At 32.0% G+C, this 25,123-nt stretch overlaps 1 long non-coding RNA gene across 1 annotated transcript; it reads left to right on the top strand.

Annotated features, from left to right (window-relative positions):
* The first annotated feature begins 2,083 nt into the window (after positions 1-2,083).
* On the top strand, positions 2,084-23,830 carry LOC134271403 (uncharacterized). Its single transcript, XR_009993018.1, has 9 exons — positions 2,084-2,151; positions 11,045-11,119; positions 11,305-11,412; positions 11,551-11,628; positions 14,265-14,333; positions 16,002-16,112; positions 19,924-20,055; positions 23,587-23,652; positions 23,735-23,830. It is a non-coding gene; the product is annotated as an uncharacterized LOC134271403 (long non-coding RNA).
* The last annotated feature ends 1,293 nt before the right edge of the window (positions 23,831-25,123 follow it).

Below are 25,123 nucleotides of genomic sequence, written 5' to 3'. Positions count from 1 at the left end.
ACATGCTACTTAAGAAACATGTACATGCACCTCGATTGTGGTTTAAACTGTTAAATTTACAGTTAAATTATACTTCGAACTCAGGATATCGTGATAGCAGACTCTCAAGAATCACCTTTAATCATGTTGCGCAAGACGCTTTATATTATTTCGATAAAGAAAATAAAAAAAAAACAGACTTAAGGACATTCCTTATTGTAAATGTAAAACATAATCGAATGATCACACTTCCACGAAACATTACGTAATATTCCACAAAATATCCACCGCGATTATCAAAATATACACTGAATGGAAATGAATGGTATACTGATGATCTTTGATTCATTTCTTGATGTAGAATCGCATTAAACTTCAAATGCAAAATCAGCTTTAAACATTCTAAAAACGGCAATGAAAAATGTAAAATAAATAGGATTTCATCAGAATATACTGATGTCAAAGATGGAAGGTACAAAACAAAAACAAACACCTAAAAATCTATGTGTTTGTCAATACATTTCTATGATGAGGAATCTGAAATATAAATATTTCTAAAAAAAATATGTAACCGGAAGTAAAATTCTTTAGTGTATAAATTACCAAAATTACTAGCAAACTTGGCTTAAAGGAGTAAACTATCTCCAGTTATCAATGATCAACCCAGGTTAGGGGATTTCTGAACTATGGTCAATGCTAAATGAAAACACAGTTGTAAGTTTTATCAATTTAATAAAGTGAGAATTAACCGTTGTAAATGATAACAAATAATAAATAATGATCAAAATTTAACAAACAGAAAAGTCTTTGAAAATGGCACAGGATAAATAAAGCCTTCTCAAAAATTGATTTAATCTGATAAGTGAATCTCAATAATCTCAATGAATAATCTCAATAAATAATTAATTGAAAAAAAAAATCACTGTCTAGTTAGTACAGTATGCAAGGGACATCATCGATAGGGAGGAACATGGAATAATTTATGCATAACGGGTTATCCCATGTTTCCCACTATTTTTGGTACACTTGCATGCTATACTAATTTGACAGTGATTTCTTAATTAAACATTCTTCACTACTCCAATGATATAATTATGTGAAATTCAAAATGTTGCCTTCGTTTAACTACCTTGATTATGAAAGATTGGAAGGAACAATATTTTTTATCTAGAAAAATTATATGTCAATATTTTTTTTTTAATATTAAAGTCTATCAAAGAAAAAAAATATATTGAAAAGGCATTGCTCATGGTTTTCTTTCACTTGAAATATTTTTATAGATCATAGCGTATAAATGATATGTTTAAGGCAGAAATGATTAAAATAAAAGAAATCTCAGTTAAGAGCCAAACTATGTAATAGCGAACACGTGACCATGATATATCAAATATGACAATGGTTGATCATCTGTATCTTACTAAAAGAATGTAATACACATTTAACTGAAAGAACAACCTAACTAATTTAATGTTTTTTGTTGTAAAGCTTTGTCGTGATTAGTAATCTTTAAGTTTACTTGCTAAGATAGTGAGTTGTGTAGCAGGGGTCCTGTAAATTCTTAGATTCCTGGTAAAAGTTATCTAGTAAATATGCTCAATATTAAGTTAATCTACGTTTAAGGTAGTGATTATATGATCGGTAAATTTACTAGTCTCCATAGTGTCTTGAACAAGTTAAAAAATTCGAATAGAAAATTTTACATTTTATAGTCACTCTTGTATGTTGTCAAATTGCGTTTGTGTAATTTTATTGAAGCTTTGTTGAATTATGTAAATACACGCTACCCCAATGTGACAAAGCATTATTGCGTTCTAAAGAAAGGACTAGCGTGAGATCATTCTGCCATGCATTTTTACTAACGAACCGATGCACTTTTTGAAAATGATCCCATTTAGAAACCATAATAATCCATATAGAAATGGCCAATTTATTCTGGAAAAATTCCAAACTTTTTTTTTTATACATTTAACAGTTTCTTAGAAAACTTGAGGTTGGAAAAGGGATTTATTCGATTGGTTAATTTAAATTTTTTCAGGGCGTATTTTTCGCGACGTAAATGTATTTAAAAGATTGCTTTATAAAGGTTTAGGTAATAAGAAACTGTCAAAACGTGATAACACGTTGTATAATAGCTTCTTGAACAAGAGTAACTCTTAAAGTACAGCCGAAAAGGTAAGACATCATAGCTCAATATCATTTAATTTCTTTAGGAATTTCTTGAATTTTACTTCACTGAGAAAACATATTTTAACATGTACATCTTTATAACCAAACATAATTTGACTAAAGGAAACAATTGTTTATTTTTTTTTTATGTTGTCTTACAATTAAGATCCTGACAATAGTTTAATCATTTTAATAATTCAAATGTATGAAAATGTTACTGCATGCATGAATAAAAGACATAACTTTGTCGAAATTACGAATAGTAAGATGTGGTACATTATTATTACTATTTTCTATAAACTAAATGTTATTAAGCACTCATATCATAATCAAAATGAATTCGTCCAAATCTATGGATGAACTTCCGACCCACGGAACCTGACTCCAAACAATGCAAAATCAGCGTACTAGACCCTTCTGGAATCTCTGTAAGTTACAAAATTTCTTTTCAATGTAGATGATTTTCTCGCGACGCCCACACTATCATCATAATCATTGCATTAAACTTACAGAATGATACGATATTTATATGTTTGACACATGTACATTCCTTTCATTATACCCAGAAAATGACATTAAACTCATAAAAGAATCTATGCATATTTTTGTGTCGCGAATATTGTGTCAATAGGGTTTTAAAGTACGAGGGTTGTCTCATAAAATCGTGAACAAGTTGTCTAGTGTGAAAAATAAATATCACTGCGTTCTGAAATTTTCACTATTATTTAGTACATATTTTAGTAATATACACAGGAAATTTCAAATAAATATATGCATAAATAAACAAATTATAAGATTTTATGCCATATATTGTATCACCTTACGGCGCATGTATTATAGCATGTATAACGTCAAAGTGTCTAAAACAGCGTCACCTTTCATCTTTGCTGAAAATGAAGTTGAATGAGTCCGACTTAAATTAAGGAATTTCATTGATACACATTCTTTAGTCTCTACAGACAGTCGAAGAACCAATTGACACCCTCATGCGATCTTCTGAAGATACAGACCCTGAGACGTGCTACTACCCCAAAAAAGCGTGTAACTTTCGTGCGCTTTCCGTTTCGTGCAAACCGTGTAGCGTTTCGTGTAAACCGTGCAGCGTTTCGTGCAAACCGTGTAGCGTTTCGTGTAAATCGTGCAGCGTTTCGTGTAAGCTCCAAAGCGTTTCGTGCAAACCGTGTAGCGAGCGTGCGAGAAACGTGTGAGAAACGTGCGACTTTCGTGTAAGAACCGTGTGAGAAACGTGTGATTTTCGTGCGAGAATCGTGTAAGATTCATTCGGAAGTCATTTCATTTTAAATATGGCTTTTGATGGGTCAGGATTTAAAAAGAAGTTTAAAAAAATCGAACAACAAAATGAAATTACACGGTAATGTACATGTATAATATTTATTTGCTTGTTTTCTTTTCCTGTACAACAATTTTAAGGGCATTGAATTCAATATACTATCAACGCGAATATGGTTTCTTAAATTTTTTTTTCTCAAAGAAAGAAATACCGGTATTATTATTTTTTTAATTTAAAGGAAAAATATATCAGGGCTCCGCTCTTGTCTTTACATTTAAAGTACATGAAAGAAAGATTGAAATAATGTGTCATTTAATACTTTGTAATTCATAATACCTGTTGCTCATTATTTTCAAATAAATGGATTTTATAATTTTAATTTACATGCACTCACGACCACATGTTTAGAAACGGGGGAGAGGGGGGGGTTTAAATTAAATTACTAATACAGTCTTTCATTTTTTTTTTGCTGTAACTTTCAATCTAATGTCAGGTTAAATAAATGCTTAATTATTTATTTCTCTTTTAAATCCTTTGTTAAATGTGTGTGCAGATACACCCCTTAAAAATGTATTGGAATCTTCTTTCCGCCTTCTGTGATCAAGGTCATTTACAAAGCGATCACGGGCTCCGAGTGCATGGCAACTGAAAACCCGTATTGATATATGTACATGTTGAGTTCACGGCTTGATGGCACCTGAAAATTAAGACTGGTTTTATTATTCTTTTTAAATAAAATGGTTCTATAAATATTTAATGGGTACAATTTATATGTCAGCGGATTTCATCTTTTATGTGTAAATCCGAATTTCTAGTCGTAAACAGTAAAATAAACAGAACTGATTTGGAAGTCTTTTTATGAATATCATGTAAGAAAGGCTTAGGAGTAAATCGAGAATAATTGTATATTATTTGTTTCATAATTCAAGTAGTTTTTATTTCATCCACGATATTTAATTTTCTTGTAATATACCTGAATGCCGGTGTAAAGATCGATCTACATTGTATGTACAATGTATAGTCAAATGCCGCGACTATTAATTAATATACACATATATTATTTACATACCTCTGGTCGGGTTTTGAAATGAAGGATTTTACAGTATGATGGGTATACTGATGTTATTTGATAAGCTTCATGTAAAAAGAGAAAGAAAATAGAAATAGATTAAGTCATCAAATTTAACCCCCCCCCCCTTTACCGGTTTCCCTCCTATAGATAATGCTTACGTAAGATAAAAAAAAAATCTTTAAAATTGTATCAATACTTGTTAGTAGAGTATATAGGCAAATTTTATTACTAAATCAAAATAAAGATAAATAATCCGCCTACGGAAATCAAACACAATATAATCAATATTATTTGAAATCAATGAGTTCACATTCCTGCAGTAAGAAATCGAATTCTTGTTTAATTTATTAAATTATACTCGTAAAAATATTACATTGTAATGAAATGCTAATATAATTATAAAAATACAATTTGTATTTTATTAAGCAGTCATTCATGATATCGGCATTTCGTTTTTAAACATTTGGATAAGTAAATAAATACGAAATGACAATTATTTATTAATTAATTACAACTGACAGAGTATTAAATGTTCCTATCGGTTTATATAATACTAGTGTACTGATATTTAATTTAAAAAGCTGCTAAATATGTGGCTTTTTGAAAGATTTCCATTTAATTAATGATAAAATCGTAATAAAGACAGAGATATTCCGAGTAGAAAATCCAAAACGAGGCCAAAACGTGCGAGAATCGTGTACAAAGCGTGTGAGAAACGTGTACAAAGCGTTTCGTGCAGCCTTTCGTGTAAACCGTGCAGCCTTTCGTGCAAAGCGTTTCGTGTAAACCGTGTAGCGTTTCGTGCAAACCGTGTAGCGTTTCGTGTAAACCGTGCAGCGTTTCGTGCAAACCGTGTAGCGTTCGTGTACCGTTCGTGCAGCGAGCGTGTGGGGTAGTAGCACGTCTCAGGGTCTGTATATTAGTAAGTTACGGACAATATTCTCACCATCATTCAACTAATAGAAAATCTCATATCGGCGGTCAACTGTGACAGCGTCTTTTGCTATTACATTAGTCCGTATGTTTTTTACTCCCCAGGGACTCGATCAAAAAAGACTTCGCTAAGAAAACTCCTATTTCATTTGTATACTTAAGATATGATGATATTTTTATATACTTTTTTCTTCTATGGTCATTTTAAGTCTCTAAAGGGGTCATTACAATTTACAACATCAAAATAAAACTGAACTACTCTCCAGTGCGCCGTAACGTCATAAAACGTCGCCATTTTTCGTGAGTTGTGTTTACCACTTTCCCATTTCAAATGCTCGAGAAACTGCCTAAAATTAACCAAATGCTTAATTTTTTTTACAAAGACTACAAAATTGATTATGGAATTGATTTAGGATAATTTTAATCCAAATCTTTTGTATTCAAAACTTTTATTTTGAATTCAAACTTGTGTATTCTTTAACAAAACCTTGGTTTTTGACCGTGCGTCGTTGGACAATACCCCGCGCACATTCCAGCATAATGAAATCTTTATTTTTGCCTATATTTTATGGAAAAAAAATTATCATGCATTTAAATTTGATAAATAAACATTTACTGAAATTTTCAGCTTAGTTTTCGAGAAAAACGCTTTGTCCACGATTTTACAGGACAACGCTCTTAAGAACAATGACTTTTACACAGATCTAGTGAACTTTACCTAGTTCGGTCAAGTTCAGTGGCGTTTTCAAACCGATTTTCATGATTTTTCTGATAACTCTAAGTCGTATTTACTGTAAATTTGGATAATTTCCCTGAACAAAATTGGTTTACATCTCATCATTATATTTTGTGTCTGCTAAAAATCATATGTCATTGTTATTAATACTTTTGAAAATTTCAAACACACGACAAACTGTTTTACATACTTTTTCCTCAAGTGAGGAGGACACGATTAGGTGTTCCAGTGTTAAAAGGATTATTGAAAGAAATCAGCTAGTTGATGGGTACATGTTACGGGGCTATCAAAATACTTATTGTATTAAAATAAATAAATTTAAGTTTTCTTGAAAAAAATTATTGAATCAATAAGTGTTCCCCGTGAATATGAATACTTGATAAATTGTATGAGAAGCAGAGATTGACCAATCAAAATCTAACAATGGAAATTCCGGCCACCTACATTTAGCGTTTTCAGAACCATTTTCGTGACTTTTCTGTTAACTGTAGGTGGAAATTACTTTAAATTTGGATTATCTCCCTTTACAAATTGGTTTATTTCTCATCTATTTATTTTGTGTCTGCTAAAAATTATATGTCATTGTTAATAATACTTTTGAGAATTTCAAACATATACATGTATTAAACGTCACAAAGGTGGCAACACACGACAAACTGTTTTCCAGAATTTTTACTCATTGAATAAGCACCCCTACTAATGTTATTGTGATTTAAATTCAAGACACGTGGTTTAGGTTGATCTATTCAAAGGTTATAGGGTAGAACCGGTTTTATAAATAAAATTGGCAGTAAACATGATATTGCTATGTCCTGTTTCTTTTGATAACATGTCCTGTAATAAATGTTTCCAGACCAATCTGAAAGGCTTTCATGATTTTCAACGCAAAAAAAGGTGGCTAAAAGAGTGGTGTTAAAATAACAATATATCTTATACTTTTCGGCGAAAATTAGAGCTCACTAGTGACCGATTCGCTGGTAAAAAATGTGTATTATCATCTACACTGACGAACCTTTGTTTGCCTTATATGGCTATTGTTATAAATGCGCACAGAAGATCTTACCACGAGCAACTGAACAATCGTTGAATGAATAGCAACGTTTACACAAAATACATGTTTACATTTTACTTCGAACACCTTGTTCAGGTCAATCTAGGATCATGTCAATGGACTGCAAAATAACAAATATGTTCTTACAAACAAAATACAAAGATAAAAAAAAGAATGAAGATGTTAGGTGTTTTTAATTTGTTGTTAACTGAAAAAAAAAATCTTTAATTAAATGAAGTTTGTGTCTAGTTCAGAACGCCAGCGCTTCTAGGGTATAGAAAACGAGCAGCATCTCTTATGCATTTAAATGGACAAAACTTTGTTTACGTCCGTGATCTCCTGTTCGGCCAGGGAATCCATCTGGTAATTGTATTCACTGATAGTACAACAAAGGAATTAATACAGACGCAAATCACTTTTGCAGTATGACTTTCAGAAGCCTAGACTTCCACCGTTTATTTAACAAATGAATTGTTTGTCATTATTAGCATGAAAATAATATTTTTAAGAATGCTTTTCATTTACCATAAGATTTTCCTTTTTATCAAGTGTAAAATTCCTGTAGTATTCGTAGTAACCCATAATGCAATATATACTCATTTCGCTGATTCGTCAGTTAAAATCATGCTGGTGCCTCAATTGCTAATCTGACGCCAAATACTATAGTCCCGGTTCCCATGTAAAAATGTTTGTCCAAAAAGAAATTTTAATTTATGACTGCAGAAAATGGTATTAGAGAGAAAACTTATTTCAAGGCCGAGATTTTTAACCGTACGGTTTTCTCAGGTAAGGGGAGGGACTAAATTTTAAATGCGTGGCACTCCGAGGCACCGTGCAGACCGTGGGAAGCGCTAATCCATACACAAACAGTATACACAGGAAGTCCATGGGTATTACCTGTACAGCTTGATGGCCTACTGGTCATAATAAAATTAGTAGAATTCGACATCGTAAATAAAAAAAAATATCAATAGCATTTAATGATGATTGTAAAATTTCGTAATATCAAACTTACATGTATATATAATATCAGACAAGCAGAAATCTCGCAGGCCGACTTTAGTAAAAATCTACGGTTTGTTGTACGTCATATGTACAGCAGCAACGACTTGAGTTAGTTGTAGAAAAAAATATTCATTATGAAATACAGGTATAATTTCAAAAGTAAAATACTCATCCTTGTTTGTCCCTTTCAAAATCTTAAAAACTATTCATAATTATCGTGAATATAGTCACAATTAAGAGCTTCAATTACGGTCAAATAGTCAAAGTCACTTGTCCTTTGTATAAAAAGTCGCGTGGTCCTATTTTTTGCAAATGTACATTCTGTATCCTATATTAACAATTCGCAATAACGATGGTTTTGTAAAGTTAAAATTACACACTAGTATGTGTGTATTTTAAGTAAATTTGGGTTATAATAAAAATGATAAACAAAATATTGAATTATTGCTATAATATAATTATGTATTTCTTTCAAAACTATTTTTAACACCTGTGACCTCGAACGGAGGTAACAATGCTACCCTCGAAGCAAGAAATGCTCGGTTATAAAAAAGGGAAATGGAAAGAAAAAAAAATAATACTTTAATACTTTTCCAGGTGAAGCTGTTACTTATCAGATATTTTGTTTACATCCTTAGTTATCCATTTCATGCAAAAAAGTGGTAACAGCTTATTTTCTCCTTTATTTTCATCGTCATTTTTCGCCGCGTTTCAAAACAAGAATCATTCTTAATTTTTACGAGTGAAAACAAGATTTCATTCACATATGCAATTTTCATTAGTAAAAATATACACAATCTCGATTCATTTTATTGAAATACAATGAGATGTTTGTAAAACAGATAATTAATTAATTATAATCAAGCTGAAATTTTTGCATCAAAATGGCTTCCTTATTGCGATGGTTAATTGAGCGGTAAACATCAGAGGACCGAAAGTTAATTTGATGGTAGCAACGCGTGTCAAACAAGGTGAAAGAGATATACACAGGGACTAGTAGCTAAATGTCAATCAATTTCAAGTACCCATAATTATTTGATTGACAGGGGGATACAGACCAGGTAAATCTGAGGGCGGTACTTATTATCTCGGGCTTTTAGTTTGAATGAATGTAAGAGAGATCGATTGATTGAAGTACATTTCTACAGACATTATCAGCTGATTCTAGGGTGGTGAAAACTGAAACGCAACATAACTTTTCTGTTTACCATGCCTCCACGTGCTACTCACTTCCTAACCACATTTCCGTGAATAATTTACCTTATCTTGCTGAAGTCTCACTAACTCTCGTCAGATCCACTGCCAGAGCTACCCTGAACTCATCGGGTTTTATAATTTACAGAACAACGAAAAATAAAAGGTTCCGAACACATAAGTAGGGACGATAAGGATAAGATAAGATGTTCACGTGTTGAAAGGATCATGGAAAGAAATTAGTTAGTTGATGGGTAAAGGGGCTATCAAAATACTTATAGCATTAAAATAGAATAATTTATACTTATTTATAGTGGAAAGTATTGTGTCACTAGGTTTTTATAAGTAAGAACAATGACTTTTACGTAGATCTAGTAAAATATAGTAAACTCTAATTAACCAAAGTATTTTATGTTAAGTCGAAGTACTCACAGAATCTTTAGTTGCACCTTCAAATGGATTCCACTTCTCTCATATTGTTTTTTCGTTACATTTGAAGAATATATAAGGATTCCTTTTCTAAGAATGCATGTTAAGACTGTAAGCTAACATACTCCAAGACAATGTCTCTGGTTTTACACGTAGCTACCATTGGCAGTTACATGTATAAACTGACTTAGGAAGTTAATTAACATGCAGCTACTTTTAAATTCGGATAAATAATCATGTCACCAACAGATCACTTTGCAGCAGATTCATAAGCATTTTATTTGTCATCAGAACTTGTGAAAATTTATGAATGGCAGTCCTGTCAATTAATTTTTACACTTAAGGTCTATTATGCTGCGATGAACTTTGCATTTATACCTTTATATATATTTATCCTGTTTATCTTACGTCGCTCTCAGCTTAAAATTCGACATCAGAAAGACAAAAGATTCATTTTTCTCGATTAATTTTTTCACTGAAAATTCAAAACACTTGAGCCGCGGGTCTGTAAAACAAAACAGATTTGAATATGCTAGTATAACCATTAATTTAATCCAATGTCGTGGACTTTTTTTTTCAATGCCGATCATCAGATGCTTTGAAAGCAACAATTGTATGCATTATGTTAAAAAAAGCGTCCAGTATATTTTGACAGGATATTTTTTTTTCTAATTTATTGTTATCAATTTCAGAGTAAAAATTAATCTACTTCTTTAGCCTCACCTAACCCGGGTGGATATTTTCTGAACAATTGAAAATGTACATGTATACTTCTTTCTGAATCATTCACTGTTTAATCTCTGTTGGCGAGATACGTCCTTTTACCTGAACAATTGAAAATCTCATATAACAGAGGAAAATTTCCGCAAACTTTGGTTAAAATTTGGCCCAATGATTCATGAGTAGAAGTTGATAATCTAAGATGCATACACATGAACAGAAAGACGGACAGAAGGACGGTCGGCAACAGGTGATCAGAAAACTAGCTTTAAAATTCGGCTCTAGCGAGCTTGAAAATATAAAAAAAAAGTATTATTAGTGAACAGAAAATGTGGGGGAAATATACCTCAACATAATAAAAGGACTTATTCTGTTTTCAAATCTGCTAAGCAGAAAAACTGAGTGAATCAAATGATCAGTATTTTAAACATAAGTGTGAATATTGATTGAATCAGTTTCAATTTTTAGATGCTTCGCAAGTCAGAGCTATTTTCTCCACCAAGATCCCCAACAGAGAGGGAAAAACGCATCATTCAGGAAACGGTAAGGTTCATAATAGTATTCAAATTCAGATAAAAACATCAAAATTTTAATTGAAAAAGTGTAAGTGTATCATTGTTGTTTTAATAAATAAAATGAGTTAATTTTCAAATACTTTGATTAAATAGCTTCTCAGATTTAATGTATTTTATGTATTTAAACGCACAAACTTAAAATGATATTAACAGATGCTGAAAGAAATTAAGGCAATACAAGAAACTTTGCAAAAAGGTGAAATAGATGCAGAGTATATTCGAGAATCCGACAGAAGATATTGTACACAAGTGGCCACAAGGGTAATTCATTAAAAGAAAACTTATCTTTATGTTCTTTAACTTGAAGATATCAAACGTAGAACTTCTAAAATATGAATTTCGATTAAGAAAGAATTTCTGCATTATTGCTAACAAAACTATGTGTGACTCTTTTACTAGGTGACCAGATCCATCTATATGGGATATAATGAAAAACTGGAATTTAAGAACGCTTATTGAGAGGATCCAGTGGAAACGGTAATGAACACACACATACACACGTACCCTCACCCATTCCCCCACCCCCTCACAGAAACACAAATTCTAAGCCATTGACCAATCAACCACTACAAACATATCTTTTTCCAAAACATTACAAATTTACACACCTCACACACCACATCCCATACTCACAGAGTGATGCACAAAACAAACAAGCAAACAAAAAACAAACAAATATATATATCAACAATTCTTTTGATTTCTTTTCTTCAGCATTCTAAAAAAAAGTTGTGATCAGCTATGATCTCATGCCATGTCATTACCCTCAGTAGAATAAACAAAATACATGTAAAATGTGTAGGAAAATTGTCATTTCTGGCACATTTCACAGCAGGGTTGTAATAATTTTATCCTTTTTTTTTGGAAAATAAATGCAAAATTCCATAGGAAGTTGGAACACTTGTCTTAACACTCAGAACAGGAAAGGCTGCATATCTCACATGATTTATTTTTCTTTCTCATATTGACATGTTCCTTACGCAAGATGAAATAGTGTAAACTAATATATTCTTCGAGAAAACTGATAACGCGGCTTCCGAAAGGATTTAACTGAATCGTTGAAAACATGATACATTTGTAAATGGTATAAGGAACAATAAAAATTCAACTTAAGTTATATATTAACATTTTATTTAGAAATATCAAACAATTCGAATAGAGAAAATAATAAATAATTACTTTCTCGAAAATGTCCAATATTTATGCTGGGAATACCTCCCATATCTTACATGTGAATAGAAATGAATTAAAATATACAATGTACATGTATCCATTGACTAATTAATCGTATGCAGATTAAATTGCTGCAAATTGTGTCCTATACTCAGCACTCAGGGCCATTGAGCGGTAAGGGATCTTTTTTCATGTTAGCACCTACTGCGACATGGGATTTTGGATAATATAGTCTCATCCGAAGGACCGTTTTCCACGTCACACAGTGGGATTCGAACCCGCCACGTAAGGACCGACTCCTTAATTCGACTTTGGAGGAGGCGCTCTACCAGCTGCGCCACCCGGGCGACTACTTGTATTAATCTTTATTCATAAATACATTACTTAAATGTCATTCCGTACAGTCATGTAGCTTTGATACTACATGTGATAATTGAATAAAATGAGCACTTTTTTTTCATTAAGTATAATATCAGACTGTCACTGCACAAGTATCTATCAATATTTTAAACAGTTTCTTAGAAAAAAATGTTTTCTTTACCACCATGAACTTTTATATTTATATATGAACAATAACACTACACCCTTCAAATCTAAATAAGAAAATAAATATGAAATTAGATAAAAGACTAGATATGACCCTGATAACTCATTATGTCGGATATTTAATACATCTACAGTAAGGAAGATGTTAAAAATTTTAAAAACTCTATAGTCTCTTTTAAAATTAAACGATGAATAATGCAGATCGAAAATTGAGCAACTGCTGAGCAGGTGTAGTTGGAACTGTAAGCAAATGCAGCGCGAACGTTGAGAGACAGCTTGTGTTGTAGTTTCTTTTTCTAACGCACTTGGCTCATCTCATTTTTACTGCATAAAGCATTTGACCTCGCAGCTCATTCTAGAGGGTAAGTCGTTAACAAACAATTACAACTGAGCGAGAGCTGTATGTGTGGGGTCTCCTGATCTACACGTAACAGGTGCAGTTATTGAAAAATCAATATGTACTAAATTTCATTGCATTCGATCTTACGGGAAATTCTGCTTCCAATTGAGAAGACAACTAGAGTAGAACACCATAATCGTCCAATCTGCCGGGCAACTTCTCATGTTGGATCTTGTGTAATATACTGTTCTCTTGAAGTTTAATAACACTGAGTAAAAATATATATCTTGGATTACACATTTGTTACTGAAATAGAAAACTTGGTTTAGGATTTCAAGAGTTTGCCAGGTCAGAACGGAGGTTTTTTTTTTTTGGTAAACGTAAAATAAGAAAAGAAAGAGGACAAGGTATATAATCTTATAAATGATGCTTTCTTTCACAAGCCGTCTGCCTTATATTGCGGAAGCTGAAAAACTGTAAAATTTAATGTATTATATTTAGCCTGTACGATATTTGGCGGTAATTCATTTTTAACAATTGATTTAGTGCATTTCTTTATGTTTTTATGTATGCATAAAGTGCAGGACATTTAGCGTTGTACTTAAATTAAGAAAATTCCCCCAAGCCAAAGGCGCCAAAGAGAATACACAGCCAAATGTACGGTGTAGTAAGATTACAGTACTAAGGGGAAGATATGGAATTGAGCTATCGAAGTCAATGAAGTGCACTACATATGACATATGAGGTTAAAAGGTTAAAGAGCAATATTGCTAGGGGGAATATTTGTAGCCAAAGGTAAAGGCATTTGGTTCAACTCCTCTTTGCAGTGTTCTGCGATAAAGGCACATGTCCGACAGACTGCGCTCGGTTATGCGTGATTATCTGATGGTGTAAAAATTACCAATTCTCATAGCGGCATAAATTGTACTATCTGTGATAATAATGTTATCAGTTGAAACATATTCTGTATATCTTGATGAAGCTACGTTTATGTAGCGCTAAATGATATTAGTAAATAAATACCTTAATATTGGTTCAATTTCTTTTTACACAGGATCCTCGTCTCCCGAAAGAAGGGGAATGGGAAAAAATAACGACACTGGAAAAAAAGAAAGCAACTGAGGTGAGTATTTACGTACACTGCTCAAGAAGTCACTTAATATTTTTGATACATATATGTCTTTTTAGATTTTATTAACACTATTTTATGTTTTTTTGAAAGTGTTCTAAGAAATTCATATATACTTCAATTATTTAAATCATGAATCTAATAAGTCATAATATATCATAAAGAGTACTTAAATGAAACAAGGAAACTTCATTAGATACTTACATGTAGAAAAATACTATAACATTTTCATTTAGCAAACATTGATTTTGACTTGCAAATATTCCTTTACCTTTTCAGTATTTCATATTAATATAACACACGATAAACTACCAGGTAGATGAAACAGGGACTAAAAAAAATGATTCGTTTTAGCCATATTATCCAAGGCAATTTACTACACGTAACAATGCTTTATAAAAGTTCCATCATGAAAAATATTTATATTCTATCAATATATCAAACTATGTAACTAAGTACGTATTAAGTACGTTATTACTTCAATCAACTAAGTCCCCTAGTAGTTGAGTGGTTGCAGAGAATAAGCTGAAAATGTTCAAGTGTTAACGCACGGCGGACGACGTATGACGACGGACGAAAACAGATAGCAACATATAGCAATAGGTCACCTGTGTAAACTCAGGTGACCTAACAATTGTCAATTTTTTAGACGCCCTGTCCCATTTATAACGACAAAAGAAAACCAAGAAGTCATAAAAGGGGGTGGGGTAAACAATTAGAACTACTATTAAACTATTGAACACTGCAGACATTTAGAGTGTTACTTGTTTTATTTGAAGTTTCGAATAAGTTTGTCCGGTCTATCGGGTGTACTCTGGTGAAGTACTATTTACATAATGGAACGAATTTATTATCGCTAACTAAATATGACAATGTCGTAAATCGTACACCAATTTTCCCAAAAAAAAAGCGTAACTTTCCATAATAAAGAGAAGATAACATAAGACAAAAGATCAGCTTGGTACTTAATGTCTAAACTTCATTAAGCTACTATTACTCAATCATCAAGTGACCTAATAGCAAAATTATTTCAACGACCTTTTCGCAACCTATATCAAATATTTGAATATGTTAACTTTGTTAAGTTTAAAGTTATTTTGATATCATTTATGCACATAATTAGTGGAGTACGCAAACCTAATATAAAGCCTCTATCTCCTATTGATCAAATGTGATGGCGAAAGTTCGAAAAAGCTATTTTTCGCAAATAGGTCACAGTGAAGGTCACAAACATAAGAAATATGAAGTCTCTATCTCCTATAGTAAAAACATTATGGCGAAAGTTTAAGGTTTTTCACATACAGGTCACAGTCGAGGTCACAATGTCATTGACCTTGGTTTCAGTTGAAAGTGCTTATTAAGTTGAGTAAGCATACCAAATATGAAGTCTCTATCTCTCACGGTTCAAATGTTATGGCGAAGGTTAACGTTGACAACAGACAGACAACCAGGCAGACAAACAGATAAGCAGACAGACAGAACAAAAAACAATATACGCCCCAAATAAATTTGGGCGCATAAAAATACAGTTATTTTGACAATTATGTGAACATTAGATTTATAAAAGTATCGTTATCGATACGTATGTTTATATCCAAGTGTTTTAACATATGTTGTAAGTTTAACAAATTATTACTCACAATTGTAATATTTACTTTTTAGGACAAAACAAAAGCCGAAAAAATACTTGGTGAAACATTTATTGTGTTTGAGCCAGTAAAAGTTCGCAAAGTTAGGGTGACGATTGAAGAGGAAATTTTCTACATAATCAAGGTACTTAAACGTTATGTATGCCAGATAACTCATTTTGAAATTTATTCAAACTTCTGATAATATGATTATATAAAATCTGAGAGAATATATTTTTTTTGTTTAGATATTTAATTATTGATGACTTATATATAACAATGAACACACAAACTAAGTGGCAACAAACAGCATTTGATAAAATTGCTCAAATGCATATAAAATATTGCAAGTATTATTAAAAATTCTCACTGCACAAGTATTATATCTGCTATCGCAATATTTTCTGATGTATTTAGCTATTTAATTGCATGGCATTTACAATATGTTTCATTATGAAGGACATCATAATAGAATATTCGATGTTGAGTTGCTATGCATTCATATAAGTACAACTAGCCAGTAGCACATCCTTTGAAAGTTAAAAAAAAATTATACATACTGATCGAATCGAGTGCAAAGTATAAGAATAAAATTGAAGCTTTCAACCTGAAGTGGCGTCTCCATATGAAAGAAAAAATCTCTAGAGGGACATTAATCAATCAATCAGGGTTCCTTTTCAGATTTCCATTTATTTCGTATTGGCTCCCGATCTTTAAAAGCAATGAATAATGGACTGGCTGTATATCGTTGAACCTCACTCATATGGAGACGCCAACACAGGGGCGTAGCAACCGGGGGGGGGGGGGGGGGCAGGGGGGCTTGGCCCCCCCACTTTTTTTCCCAACCTTAGTTATACTATAAGAAGCCTGGTTGCCCCCCCCCCCACTTGTAGACTTTCAGTGATGTACCGAAAATGTTATATAGAAATTGGTACTATTTTGGACTTTGGCAACTTTAAAATTTTTTTTTTTTTTTTTTTTTTGCTTGTCAACTTTTTCAGGTAAGTAAAAAAAAAATTCTCTGGCTGCCCCCCCCCCCCCCACTTTCAAAAACGATTCTACGCCACTTCACCAGTTGTCGATGGAAAGTTGCAAATTTTGTCCTTGGCACGGAATCTCGTGTTATACGATCTTATCCGACTGACCGGTGTAAAGACGAATAATGACCCCATCAAATAATGACCGGGGGTTCATTTTTCAACGACAAAAATGACCCCCACCCGTAGAAAAAATCATTTTTTGTAGAAAAAGAGTGATAGGGGTCATCATTTGATATGTTAGTCCTTTAAAATATTGACCGCCATTGACAAATGCCCCCCTTTAAAGTGATACAAAAATAATAGGTGAAAGGGAAAAATATGATGTATATTAGAAATGTTCTTCCTTCGAGTATAATTCATGCATTTGTTCGAATAGATTTGATCTTTGTTCTTCTTAGCACGTAGGGATAATGAAATTCCCAATTTCTCTCTGCCGAAATATTGATAAATCAGATTTTAAGCAATTAACAATCTCATAAAGGAGCAAACCTAGAAATGTAAATGGATCAAATGCATGCTGGCGAATGAATTTATTAATATTTTTTTCTCCAGTGACTCCACTGATACTTTGTGTCAGAAAAAAATATATTTGTTGGGGAAAATTAAAAATTTGAAACAGAAGAATTAATATCGGTGCGTACAAATAAGTAATTTGTTCAAATTAATAAGGTTTCATCATTCGGATGAGTGAATAAAAAAGAAAGGAATACAGGACGCCTCGATACTATATATTTTTCATATGTTCCATCCTATACATGCAGACTAACACTATATGATTAAGATATTTAAAATCTTGGCAAAAACATATTCTTTTTACACCCCCCCCGCCCTTGGTAGAACAACCAGACTTGAAATGAACATTTTCAAGTGAGAAACTAGAAATTTAAATTCATTAATTTGGAAAGGGGAAAACACCCAGCCCATCCTCTGATTCTATGTTCCTGAATGTTGTGTGCATCTTTTCCAGTCAAGAATGAGAGATGTTTTTACTATAGTGTTTTTTTTAAAAAGATTGGGTGACTAAATGAGTTTCATTTTCAAATTAGTAATTTAAAAAAAAAATGCATTCTGAAAAAAATGGATAGGGAATAATCTTTAACCTTGATCATAACTTTTCATGTATTGGAGCTAAGACTTTCATATTTAATATGTGTATTCCTTGTGACAAGACCTTACTTTGGATACCACCAAATTTGACCTTTTGACCTTTACCTTGGAATTTGTCCCATTTTACACAAAAATACCAAATTTTTGTTTAGGCCATAACTTTTAAACGGTAGTAACTAGTACTCTCAAACTTCACATATGTATTTTATTTTAGCATGACCTTTTATTGGATACTAAAAACTTTGACCTTTTGACCTAGACCTTGGAGATTTCCGTACTTATGAAAAAACTTTGGAAGGGTATAAGGGCTAGTGTTTTCATACTTTGGTTTTCATATTTCACATATGTAATCCTTGTTACAGTAAATCTTTCTTAAGAAACCATAAACTTTTGACCTTTGTCCTTTGAATTTGACCTACCTTTCAAAAACGTATCCTTAGCCATTAGCCAAACAAGTGGTGCTAGGGCGTTCCTATTTTGCAATTGTATTTCTTGTGAGAAGACCATACGTTTGGTACCAATATATTTAATATGTATTTAAGGATTTCCATCCCTAATGAGCCAAATTATCTACCCTTAAATGTCCGTCAAGTACATATTACTCTGATATCACATTAAAGCATTTTATAATGAAAAAGAATTGGCCGCGAAAAATTTTCTAAAATTTTATTAATTAAGCAGTAGTTAATTTACAAAGTTTGCATTGAAGTCTATGAGGAAAAGCCTTTTTTTTTCAAAATAAAAATTCAAATAATTTGAATATCAATAAATCCTGCGGTGGAAGAAGCATTGAAACATTGAAAATAAAATGACAATTGAAAACATTTTTTACCGGCTAGACTTATTTAATTGATTTTTTAATTAATTGAAAAAAGGGAGATAACTCTTAGCAAAATCCAAGGTCATTAGTCAGGTCACATCCCACTATACATATTTATAGTAATAAATGGGAAGTATGTCTAAATAAACTGAGTATTCGATGCTTACACACTGTTATGTTTTCAATTTCATTGAATTTGTTCCTATAAGGATTGAAGACCTTAAGAAAAGTAAAATCTTCGCTATGTTGCCACACAGGGGCATAACTGTTTCACAAACACACATTTTTATATATAAGAGGAGTTGCAGATAAGAGATGAATACCCCAAAGCGTACAAGACGGAAGGACGGACATCCCGATCACTATATACCATCCCGCTTTTCAAGCGGACGATATAATAATATATAATGCTGCTGATTTTTTCTGTAAGTACGATGATTTCCACCATCGAAAAAACAATGTTTACCTAACCCTTTAGGCTCCATAAATCCTTTACTCCTTTAGATTCTGAATCATCGCATTGACCTTAGAATAAAGTTATAATTGTATAATGTTATAAGATCAACATATCATCAATTTATTCCCAATAGCTCAGGTAAGCATTTTGGCCAATATGCTTCTCTATCTAACTTTTTGCCCGCTAAAAATTTCAGTTTTAATCCACAGGGAGTCATTTTTCTTCACTTGGGTTCTGCAAATATTTAGGGTGGTGACACTTTTTCTACGGACAAAAGTTCATTTTTCAACGTCCAGTAATAACCGAAGGTCTTTTTCGACAGCGAAAAATGACCCCCGGTCGTTATTCGATGGGGGTCATTATTTGTCTTTACACCGGTCTACACGTCTCAAAGTGGGATATGAAAGGCGAAGTAAAGATCAACTCCTTACTTCGCTATTCTAGAGCATAAATAAATCTTCCCTTGCTGACACATTTTTTTTTGTCATAGAGTAGATTTTATCACTACATGTTACTTATTTTCAATCAATAGGTCATCATTCATCACTTCCATCCGATCATTTGCATACCCTATGAACGAAGTGGATGTAATGGAAAGCCAGTGGGTATTGCCCTGAGGTCACTGTCAATGAAGGATCCATTTCCTTGGGACGAAGAGGAAAAAGTATAAATTACTTCAGTATTAAGAATTTTGAAATATACACAAAAATTACATATTTTATTATGAAATACCCCCCCCCCCCCCAGCAAAGTACACGCAAGATAAATCATTTTAACATGGATTGCCTAATAGACCTGTTATTATGCATGAAAATTATTTCTACATGCAAAATAATCTGTTGATATGAAAGTTAAGAAGTTTCTTTTAATGTTTGGAATTTACTTATTTACGTCAGTAATCTTAACCTATTTTCAAATAAATATATTATAGCTTTTTTTTTTTTTTGGGGGGGGGGGGGCAATGCACATGTAATTCAATTCAATTTCGAAAAATTTTTAAGGACAATTTAAACGTTTTAAACGTTAATGTGTATAATTTGATTATTTGATTAAATTTTACCAAAACTTCGACCTAGAAATATTTCAGTGAAATAATGTATTCAATACACGTATGCTCTCAGTGTATAACAGGCTATAATATTTTTTGATATAAATTTATCTGTCAGCTTAAGCTTAAATATTCTGTCAAGAGTCATTATTATTAGTATTAAATAACATTTGCATTGTCTCCTGACAGTGATATCTTTTTTAAAGAATTACAAATACGTCCATCTGTGTTATCATACATGTAGATATCGAAGGCAAAAATAAGTCAAGTTGCATTGTCATAAATTCTTGAATAAGAATTTTGAAGATAAAAAAAATATTTGAAACTTCATAACATTTTTATACATATTGCAGATGAATTTAACAATTGATTTTACATGTAAATATTCATCTTTGTAAATTTCAAATAATTGAACGTAAAAATTCGAGTTGAATGTAAATATACAAACCGTATTTATAAAGAAAATTAAAACCCTTTCCTTGCATAATGTACTGGTTGAATTTTTTAATGGATTTAGAACATAACCTACGTATTCAGCCGATCAAATGCTTCCATTTCTCGCGAAGAATTGATTCTTTGTGTTGAAGATTTCTTCTATTTCTTCTCTCTGAAATATTTAACGGTGTCTGATTGGTTCACTTCACAGATATATATAGGCGTGTCTTCATTGGTTTTTGTTCAGCACATAAAAAGAAATATTTAAAACCCACATGTTGTTTACAATGATCTTTGAACTTTTTAGGCCTGTTACACTTTTTTTCCATTTTAATCTTTTGTCGCCTTTCTGAATATAATTTTTTTTAAAATTTCGTTACATACAGAAAATACAACCATCGTCATATATATCAGATACGAACTTTGTCTTTGAAGACATATTTAAGTCACAATTTTCATCAAATTTTTATTTGACCTTAGACAGCGAAACCCACTTCTGCTGACTAGGGCCTTGTCATCTAAACAAAATCATTTTTCAAAAATATAGGTACGATTCTTGTTAGAAAGATATTCATTAATTCACTTGCTTTATATATATATATATATATATATATATATATATATATATATATATATATATATATATATATATATATATATATATATATATTTTTTTTTGGGGGGGGGGGGGGGAGTAGTTTGTGGACAACTACTTTTCAATCATAAGTTCTTCGACTGCCATTTTCGTACAATACTACATTACCTTCATATTCATATACTGTAAGAAAAAGGGGACAACCTCCCTTTTAATGAACATTTGCGATAGCAAAAATTATGTTTAGAATTAGTTCCCCCCCCCCGTTGCTACGTGCCTGAATCAAGTTATTTCATACAATCCCGTGCTAACCTCAATGGGTTGGAGTCCATTCTGGAACCGCGTGTGCTCGATATTAATTGCGTGCTCGATATGTGCAACGAACGGTGAAGTTGAGCATATTATTTATACAGGGAAATGACAACAAAATGTTTGTTTTAACCTTTATTTTGGCGAACATTGGCCGTGGCATAGTAATTTGTGGGATGCCAATTAATACACACAACTTTTGGGCAAACCCACACAAATTCAACAACATTCATCAACACAAACAAGTCATATGTGCAAAAATGACCACCCCGGATAAACCGCGGGTGGTTACTTATTTAAGGTTACTTATTTAAGTGTAATTAGTTATATACACAATTCAAGCACAAAACAAATTATATCAACATATCAGCAAATATTTTACATATAAAATGGTTCAACACTTCAACCCCCTTCACAGTTCAATGGTGAAAACTTCACAACAATACAAAGTTTATGTAGGCCTCAGTTGCTTTGGTGTGCGCAAACGCCACTCCTGTACAGGTTATGCCACGACATATTTCACGAAGACGACATCCAGTGCAACAGATTCTGTAAAATACAAAGAAAAAGCCAGCACCAAGAACCAAATATGCAATCATTTAAAATCCAAATTATGGGGAATGGGTGGGTGGGATATTAAAGGCAGATGCAAAAAATTTCTTACAAATATTATAAAAAAACTTGACAGAGAAATATTCAACCTACTCTGTATCCAGCAAGTTGATGAAAAGAATACTGTAAACGTATTACATTTGGCTGTGTATTCTTTTTAGCGGCTTTGGCGGATCGAAGCTACCGCTAAATCAAGTACATAGCTAAATGTCTTGAAAGTAAACACATAAATAAGAATATGAAGAAATGCGCTAAATCAAAACAACGCTAACTTATTCAGAAGTCATTTACCGCCAAATATCGTACACGCTAAATATAATACATTTACAGTATTGATCCCGAGCTTTCCGACTTATATATACCCAAGGCCGCAGGCCGATCCCGACCAAAAAATTAATACCTTTTCCCGTAAAATAAAGTCATCTGATTTTATATGCATAAAATAGATGATAATATTATATATAACAGGCGTGAGAGGAAATTTTTTGAATCAATTAAATTTTATTGGCTGAGGTTTTGTTCTAAGTCTCTCTCTCTCTCTCTCTCTCTCTCTATATATATATATATATATATATATATATATATATATATAAAGCACAAATTACAAAAACTCTTAAACTAATATAACTGCCCTAAGTGAAGGAATATTAATATAGAAAGCACAGAGAAATTCACTTTTACAAGGATACTCACTTCCGCCCCAGCCCGGGGTTGAACTCTCGACCTGCGGAATCTGTCTCCTAGCAGTGCAGGAACAGCGCGTTAGACCGCTCGGCTATCTAGGCAAGTTAAAAACTTGCTTTCGATGCCGATGGAATTCTCACAACGCTGCCCTACACTACACGGCCATTGAGAATGGAAGTGAGATACAGTTATTTGGACATTAGTTTTTAGAGGATCGTTACCAATACATGTTGTGATGAAAATATTTTTATTATTATATTATATTATTCTTAGGTTTTTAACATGCATAAAGATCCAATCTACAGTTGTTACAATTTGTACAGTCATGTACAGGATTTATAACCCATATTGAAGATATTATGGTTTTTTAAATTGAAATTTGACCTTGAATGTAATTCAGTGTCTTTATGAGGAATGAAATAATTGCCCAAGTTCATTACTATTTCGAAAGAAGGAAAACACAATAAATGCAGTATCTATTTTAATATGTACATTTTTTCTCGTTAAACTAGTCCATGCCTGGCGGTTGGTATCCTTCACGTCCAGCTGATCGGGATATACAGAAGATGATAGATAAGGTAACTCTAAAAAGTTTTGACTCTTGAAGAATAAAAAAAATGAAATAATTTATGTTTCATACTTCTTCGTTGCCTGTTGTAGTTCAAAACCAAGGCTGAAAAGGAACGGAACACAGTCTTTGAAACATTCAAAGCTGTGACTTATCAAACACAAGTTGTTGACGGAGTCAACTATTCAGTGAAGGCAAGTATATTTTCAGTTTTAAAGTTTAAAAATATATTTTCCGAAGTCAGAACTTAATGTGTTCCCAGTGATAAACTTCAAACTAAACAAGTTATTCGCAATTTATGATTTTTTTTAAATTTTACATAATTACATTATATTGTTAGATTCCAACTGATGAAGGATTTCTCTGGATGGTTCTGTACGAGCCACCGTACAGTGAAGTACAATTTGTCGGTGTCTACACCCACGATCAAAACTAGGAGAAATTTTGAGGACTTTGAATTGCTTACAAATAAAATTAAAGTTTTTGTGTGATTTTTTTTTAATTACACTTTTTATGTCTATCTAATGTGTATATCATTATATCATAAACCACAATGTTTGTTTAATCAATGGAAAAATATTTTTTGACATTCATTAGAGACCCAATAAGATATAATATCTTACAACCTAGTACTTATCAAGTGTGAAGCATCTGTTAACCTGTTATTCGACAAACTGCAATGACAATTTCAAATCTTAAAAAAATATAAATGTTCAATTATCAGTTAGGCTAGCTAGGCATGTTTTATGCTTTCTTTTGTTTTCTTTTTTTTAAATTTTTTTCAAAAAGTTTTTCAAACTGTCAATTTACTAACCATTGCCAAAAAAGAGCTTTTAATTGTACTTAAAATATTGCCATATACTGTAGATTTCTTATTTTTGAGAGTCTTACTATCGCGCTATTCTTCAAAGTGCAATTGATTATGCCTTTTATTTTCAGACTAAAAAAAATAATGTAAAATCGCATTTCTTCATCATCTTTCGATATCAAATACTGGACAAAATTAAAAATTTACCGTATCTTTTCCTTGTTTGTATTTTGATAGTCTACAATTATATCATATATTACATGTACACTTATGAAATCAAAATTGCTTAATCCGGATATAATAAAATGATGACATTAACGACTTGAACTTGAATTTTTTTTCAATTAAATTTTAAACATATTTTAATTTGGAATGCTATCTTATCTTGTCTTAACCTTTAAATTTCTATGAAATTCCATGTTCCGGATTATTCAAATTTTACTGAAAATTGTATTAATTGTGAAAAATACGCAAATAAAGATTTTTTTGCGTACTGTTGAAATTATTTTTTAGTTTGATAATACAAAAATCTATCGATTTAAAAATTATCATTTATTGAATTAGATTATACACTAAATAATTATCCTTCAGAATAAAAAAAAAAATATGTGATGGTCTAGGGTTTCTGATACGCTACCCTCCTTATTACCCCATGGCCTACGGTGCTTAAAAA

This window comes from Saccostrea cucullata, unplaced genomic scaffold (genome assembly GCF_032062105.1).
Source record: "Saccostrea cucullata isolate Sc308-1 unplaced genomic scaffold, CSIRO_AGI_Scuc_v1 ctg1392, whole genome shotgun sequence".
Classification (NCBI taxonomy): Eukaryota; Metazoa; Mollusca; class Bivalvia; order Ostreida; family Ostreidae; genus Saccostrea; species Saccostrea cuccullata.
This window is presented reverse-complemented; position numbering and strand designations above follow the sequence as displayed.